General features: G+C 64.5%; 1 protein-coding gene across 1 annotated transcript in view; it reads right to left on the reverse strand.

Annotated features, from left to right (window-relative positions):
- Positions 1 to 6,669, reverse strand: part of KCNJ12 (potassium inwardly rectifying channel subfamily J member 12) — a gene marked incomplete at its 3' end in the record, with an annotated part of 33,645 nt that extends 26,976 nt beyond the window's left edge. Inside the window, exon 1 of the mRNA XM_079725647.1 lies at positions 6,580 to 6,669. The remainder of the gene's footprint in view (positions 1 to 6,579) is intronic.
- Between the last annotated feature and the right edge of the window lie 464 nt (positions 6,670 to 7,133).

A 7,133-nucleotide genomic window follows, 5' to 3' on the forward strand; every position in this document is an offset into this window, starting at 1 on the left:
CCCTCTCAAACTTAGCCTCTCAGACCCTTTCCACAGGGGCTCTCAGTGGAGCCAGGCGGGGACGGTCCTTCCGATTCCTCTCAAACCAGGTGACAGGAGTGACGGTGCTGGCACCCGACAGGAAGCTCAGAGGTGGGTCGGTGGGGGGACCGAGCCCCCAGCAGAGGCCTGCCCCTGCCGAGGACCTCGGACGAGCGCCCTGGCCAGTGCCTTCCCTGCGGGGCTTGAGCACAGCACTGGCCTCAGCCTCGTATTTGTCCACGCTGGGCCGGGTGGTCCCTGAGGCCAGAGGGGACGGGGCCAGCCCAGGGTCAAGGACTGGGCTGCAGCAGGGTGACCTCCCCGTGGTGGCTGCACTGCTGGGGAGACCGAAAAGTGCGCGTTCCCAGGCTCCACCCCAGGCCCCACCCCAGGCCCTCGGAACCAGAATTTCTGGAGACAGAGCCAGGAGATCTGGATTCTCCAACTGCTTCCTGAGGGGTCTGAGGAAGGAGGTACCCCAGCAAAGATCCAGCACCTCTCCCGGGACTAAGACACGCCAATTCTGCAATTCCAGGTTCTCTGTCCCAAAGAGGCCACAACTCCATGACTCAGAGCCCATTGCCCAGGAACTTGGGTGGCTGAGTGCTTTCCTAGACTCCACAGCTAAGATTCTAGGGTCCCAAGACCCTGACTCAGCCCTCAAGTCAATCAAAGGAGAGAGGATGAAGCCCCTGAGTATGGGGCCTGGGGCACCAGCAGGGACAGCAGGGATGGGAAGATGAGAAAACACGGAAACAGGGAGGGGGAGAGAGACAGAGAGAGGGCACTGCAGCTGCTAGCAGGTGTGCACAAACTACATCCACATGTTTGTTAAGCACTCAGACAATCTAGAAGGTTCTCTAATGACAGTCCCCTCAAGAGTATAAAGCTTTGGGGTGGGGGTGAGGGGGAGACAAGGTTTGAGAAAAAGAAATTCATTTTCTGTCCTTACAATCCTGTGATGCTTTACCGTGAGCATGTAACACTCTTGTCATTAAAAACTGTGATAATTAGCAAGGGAATATGACAAACGCTATGCTTCCTTAAGTGTCTGTTCACGGGTTTCTTTACCCTCCCCCAATCCAGCCATCAGTTCCCAGCCCCCAGCCCCAGGCACAGGGTAAAGCACAGGTACCTGCTCCAGACTCAAGAGTCAAAAGCATGAATAATGCTGAATTCTGACCTCCTCAGGGCCTGTGTCACTAAGATTCACCAGGCAGAGACCTCTAGGGCTCTCGAGAAGGGAAGGGAGAGGCCAGCAAGGAAAGACATGTCCAGGGGCTGGTCCCCAGGGCGTTGTGCAAGGGGGTCCAGGGCCCTGCCCACACCCTGCTTCCACAAGGCCACGGGCCAGGCCCCTGCGAAGCCCCACCTTTGAGCCCCCTCACCTGCCCCGGATCCCCGTCCCCTCGGGAGTCGCCGGCGTCCATCTGCCTCTGCTCGCTGCGCGACCCAGCCAGGCCCCGTGCTCTCTGGGACTTGCCAACCTCTCATCCTGCGAAGGGGCCGGATGGAGCCAGCTCCCCGCGGGGCCCCCAGTCCTCCTCGCCCCCCACCCCCGGCCCGGCTTGGCCTGGAACCAAGAGCCCACAGGCACAGGGTCGGGGGCAGGGGGGTGGCGCGGCTGCTACCTCCCAGAACGCCAGCTGCTGGCAGCGATTTATTTTTGCCTTAAGTGCTGGAGAATTGCAGGGCTGAAGCCGCCAGCTCGGGGGGCTTGGGCTGCAGCTGGAAGGAGAGGGAGGTGGGCAGGGTGGGGGGCACACAGCCCCTCCGTGACCTCGGCCATTCACACACACGCACACGCACACACACGCGTGCGTGCACACACACACAGAGCTCGGTACCTCGCTATCTCCACATGCCACCCCCCTCCCCGCACCAGCCCAGCAGCTCTCCTGGGGAAGCCACCAAGCAGCTGTGAGCAGGCTTCGGGGGCAGAGGGTCCGAACCGCTGTCCCCCACCTTGCTGCCGCCTCTGGCTGGGGCTGTCCCTCTTGGGCCGCAGGCTGCCCACGCGCACAGCGGGGACGCCCCTCACAACGTGGGGGCCACAGCCCCAGGCGAGCTGAAGGGGTCCCGGCTCCGCCCCAGAGGGGAGCTCAGGAGACAGAGCCTGCCCTGCACCCAAGGGAGATCGACAACAAACAAAATAAAACATAACGTGGCAGACGGCGTTGAGTTCTACGGAGAGAAAAGCAGGAGAAGGAAGTGGGGAAAGGGAGGCTGCTGTGTTGCCCAGGGAGCCAGGAGAGGCGCGGGGAGTGGGCGGCGTCTGGGCAAGAGCTGAGAGCCATGAGGGAGGGCCCCGTGGAGCTCTGGAGAGGGCAGCTGGGGGCAGACGGGGCAAAGGCCCAGGCAGAGGAGGCCTGGCGCATCGGAGGCACCGCGGGAGGGAGGCCGGTGGCCTGGGCGGAAGTGGGCAGTGAAGGCAGCAACAGGGCCAAACCGCGGGCCCGGCGGACCAGGGTGAGGAGGGTCCAGACCCCGAGACCCTCGAGGCCACGCCAAGGGAAACATGGCTGGCGCTGCAGGGCTGAAGGCTAATCAGGGGCCGGACCAGGGTCCCCAGGGCGCCCACAGCCTCACGCAGCCTTTGCAGCTGCCACTTCAGCAGCTGGGCAGGAAGCCTAGAGATGCAGAACATGGGTGGGGTGAGAGGAGGAAGTGGGTTGGGGAGGGGGTAGAGCTGACACACTAGGAGGGGGAGGCCCTCTTCTCCCATAGAACCCTCGCCTACCCTCTCTGGGCCTCAGTTTCCCCCCTGTCCAAGGGAAGGCTGGACTGGATGGCAGATATCAAGGCTCTGGCATCGCAGAGGCTCACGTGCCCTCCTTCATGGAGCCCCGCCTTTCCGTACCCCATTTCTTTGAGACTCCCCCAAAGGCACGCACAGAGGTGCACACTTCCACTCTCCCATCCTGGGTGCTCTCAGAAGCCTCGCCACCTGGCGCTCTGATCCTACTTCACAGATGATAATCTGAGACCCAAGAGAAGAAGTGACTGGGCCACAGTCAGACCCCCAGCCTCGCTCACCCTAGCTGTCTGCCCTAAAGTCTCCCCCGAAAGAATGAGAGAAGGGGCCAGGTCAAGGGCCAGGTCTCCATTTACTCAACACCCATTTATTAGGCGCCTTCTGTATGCCAGACACTGCACTGGGGCCACAGCTGAGCAGCAGGGCACCAGGACCTCCACCCCAGGAGCTCACAGCCCCACCACAGCCCCCAGTGAGGCCTCAGCAGCAGAGAAAACAGCCCAGACACAGACCCACCAATTATTTACTGAGCACCTACTACATGCCAGGCCTTAACCAGGTCCAGAGGACACAGCAACCTGGGAGCTGGGATGGCAGGCAGGCACCAGGGCCTGTAAGGGACCAGCCCTGGGGTGGTAGGGGGGGCAGCCCCCACAGACAGCCTGGCACACGGATGCATTCTGCGCAGGCTGTCTGTGGGATGCAGGAAGGCGGGCTCTGGGTCCGAGCCGCGTTCCAGTCTCTCCCAGAGCCTCCCTGGGCCTCACGGAGCTACTGCCATCCTCTGCACTAGCAGACCATTAGGAAATTAAATCAGCTGGCAGAGTGCTGGGCCCTCGGCCAGTGCCCAGCGAGGGTTCCAGTTCTGCCCTCGGCCCCAGATCCTCTGGAAAACCCTCCTGCCTGGCCAGCCCCACCCCCAGCCCCAGCCCCACGGCTCCTCTGAAGCCTCCAGGCCTCCTGCCCTGCCTGCGGCCCAGTTTCAGGCTGGCTTTCTTTCATCTCTGGCCTTCCCCTGGCTGTCTCCCTGCCACACTGCCAACTCCCCTGGAGCAGCCATCCCGTGGACCGAGCCCACACCCCGCACACCTTCCAAGTGGCCAGCCAGCCTCTACCCCTCTTGCTGCCCACGAGCTGCCTCTCTCCCAGCCGGCCCGAGGCAGGGCTCCAGCTGCAGCCCCAGGGCAGGCGCAGGTGTGCCTAGGCATCACTCACAGCAAAAGCCCCAGCCGGGACCCAGCAACAGCCAGTTGCACCTGTCGGAGGGACGGCCCAGCCCGAGCTGGGAGCAGTGAGCCTGAGAGTGGACAGCAGGTGGGCCCCGAGGGGGCTCCAGCAGCCTCCGGCCTGGAGCCAGACAAGGGCCACAGTGGTTGCTGGGAGTGACAATGCAGTTGCTTCCACCCTAGACGCTGTGCCAAGGCCTCCTGGTGCCGAGCTTGGTGCTGCCAGCCGTGGCCCAGGGCACCGGAGGCCTCGCCAGGCCAGAGGAAACTGCCCACAGGCAGAGCTGGTCCCAATGCTGCATAACTGCAGGGCGCTGCTGTCACTGTTAGTGTTGTTACTGTTACCACTGCTGTCACTATTATTTCACTGCCTCAGGGCCCCCAGTGTTACCTTGTCCTGCTCTGGGCAGACTTGAGAGGAGGGACACCATGGCCCTGGGGCAGGAAACCTGGCAGGGCAGCCCTCTGGCCTGGAGAGAGCTAGGTGGAGGTTTCTGCTCAAACACCTGACTTGCTGTGTGGCTTTGGGTAAGATCCTGCCCCTCTCTGGGCACCTTTTCCTCACAGCACAGCACAGTTCACTGAACAGCCTTCCACCAGGCACATACCTCGAGGAGGGGGTCTCCTCCTAAGCAACCTGAAGCCTGACGGGGGTCTGACATGGCAATTGGGCGTGGGAGGGGGTCCAGGGATAGACCAACAAACTTAGGCTCTGCCCCTTTGCCCGAGGGAAGGTCCATCCCCTTCAGGGCTGGGAGGGGGCTCTGCCGTGCCCTCATCTGGAGAGGGGGGCACAAGGAGGGAGTACAGGACTGGGAATTCAGGTCTGCCAGGTGAGTACCAACACCCAACATCTATAGACCGCCCAATATATGCGCTCAGCGGTACACCCGTAGAGAGCAGGGACCTCCCCTGTTGTCCAGCATGCTGGAGGCCCCTTCTTGTCCCCAAGGGTGCCCAAGCAAGCCCCTGCCCCCTTGCACCCTGCTCTCCCTCAGGGGTCTGAGGCCCACATGACTGGAGCCCTTCCGAGGCCCCCTCCTGGAGCTGCCCACACCCGGCCCCCTAGCTGGAGGGGAGGGGCCGCCAGAAGGCTGAGGGGTGGATCATGCTGAGGAGTTTCTTTGGGGGTCCCAGCGCGGTGAGGGTGCTCTTCTCACAATGGGGGAAGGAGCTGGCCGCAAAAAGACCACACGCCCCCACCGCTCCTCGGGTTCTCCCCTCCCTGGCGCTCTCCAGCCACGTGGTGGCGGTCCAGGGCGGAGACCTGCGATGAGGGGCTGCAGAGGAGCACAAGCAAAGGCTGAGGTCCGAATGGGGCGGCAGCTGGGGCCTGGCCGTCCTCTGCACCTAGGGAGCGGGCGAGGGGTAGGCTGGAGGCTACCGCCTTCTGGGTTCGCACCTTCGAGGAGGCGGCTGCTGATTTCAGCGGCGTGTGGGCGCCTCTGCGCTCCCCGGAGACGGAGCCTGCGAACCCGGGCTCCGCGACGCGGATATGGGGGGCTGGAGGTCCCCAGTACTTTATTCCAGGGTCCGTCCTGGGCACGGGGAGCAGAGAAGAAAGGAGCAAAGGTCCCAGGCAGTGTAGGGCTCCCGGATGAAGAGCTGCTGGGGAAACGGGGAGCAGGGTGGCCCCGGTCCCAGCAGATCCAGGCCGCGGGGAGGCAGGAGAACCTCCCAGAACCAAAGACCACCTCCAAAGAGACACTTTCCTGTGACCTCCGGTTCTGAACACAGGTTTTAAAATGTTCACATGACATGTGCACACTCCATCGGAACAGGCAGCACAGACACCCACTGGGGCCTCAAATCCCATCTGAAGCCCCACAGGAACTCCCCACCCAGTTGCCGCTGGTTCCCCCGCCCCGCGCCCCTCCCCGCGCCCCAGGACATCCAGAGCAGACGTCAGCACTGTGAGGGGACCCCGGCCCTGAAACCCGCGGGGCCTCTCAGCCAAGCGACCACCCCTGAGCGATCAAGGCCGACTTCTACGAGCGAAAAAAGGTGCGGCTGGACTCCTCGGCTGGCTCACTCGCCAGAGGACCACACCGTTTCCAGAATATCTTTACTCCAATAGAGCGCAGGAGGTGGGAAAGACGGACGACTCCAAGGACCCGCAGCCTTTGGGCCTGGGGGCATTTTCCGGGCCGCCCGTAGTCCGCGCCCCGCTCGGCACCCCCGCCCCGGTCGGGGGGTCTCCGGGGAAGGTCACTCGTAAGACTGACGCCGCCTGCGGAAGCGCCTCCTCACGCTCCCTCCCGAGCCCCCTCGTGCGAGGCGTCCAGAGGGGGGCCGAGGGCGCCTCAAAGTTTCCCGGAGCGCCCCCAAGCCGAAGGTTAGCAAGGAGCAAAGTTCCCTGGCGGCGGTGGCTGGAGACATGGCAGAGGAGAAAAGCTCGCAGTCAGCATTTCCTCCTAACGCTCACCAGGGAGGGTGAAGAAGAAAAAAAAAAAAAGCAGAAAACGAGAGGTCGACCAGACCCCGCCACCCCACCTTCCCAAATGCTGCACCTCCTCGCGCTCGCTCGGCCGGGAAGGGGGCCCGCGAGGAGCTGGAGCCGGGCCCCCCGGCGCTTACCTCGGTCAGTGCCCCGGGCGCGGCGCGCTCCGCTTCCTCCGAGCTCCGGGCGGCCGTTCCTGGCCCCGGCAGCCGCCGCGCTGCCTGCATCGCCGCCGCCGCCTCAGGGCAGCCCCCGGGGGCGCTCCATGCTGAGGGGAGCGTCGGTGCGGGGCGCCAATCGCCCCGGTCCGGTCGCGGGGCGGGGGCGCGCGCCTGGACGGCGCCCCCGGTCGCGGGGCGCACGCTCCGGTCTGCGCGGCTGGCGTCCGTCCCTCCGTCCCGCGGCGCGTGCGGCCGACCCACCCCCTCCCCCGCCGGCTGTTATCTGATCCCGGGCTGGGCCGGGCGCGCTCCCCCACGCCCAGGCGCCCCGCGTCTCCACGCCCGCTCCGGCCCCTCCGGCCCGTCGTCCTCGCCCTCGGCTGCCGTTCCCGGGAAGGCGGTGGCAGCGGCAAGGCCCGGAGAAGGCGGGGAGAGCGGAATGGAGGGCGAGGAGGCGGCGGGAAGCTGAGGCTCGGCGCGCACCCAGCTCCGCGCCCGGCTGTCACCAGAACCCAGCTCGGCAACAACTC

This window comes from Hyperoodon ampullatus (assembly GCF_949752795.1).
Source record: "Hyperoodon ampullatus genome assembly, chromosome: 19".
NCBI lineage: Eukaryota > Metazoa > Chordata > Mammalia > Artiodactyla > Ziphiidae > Hyperoodon > Hyperoodon ampullatus.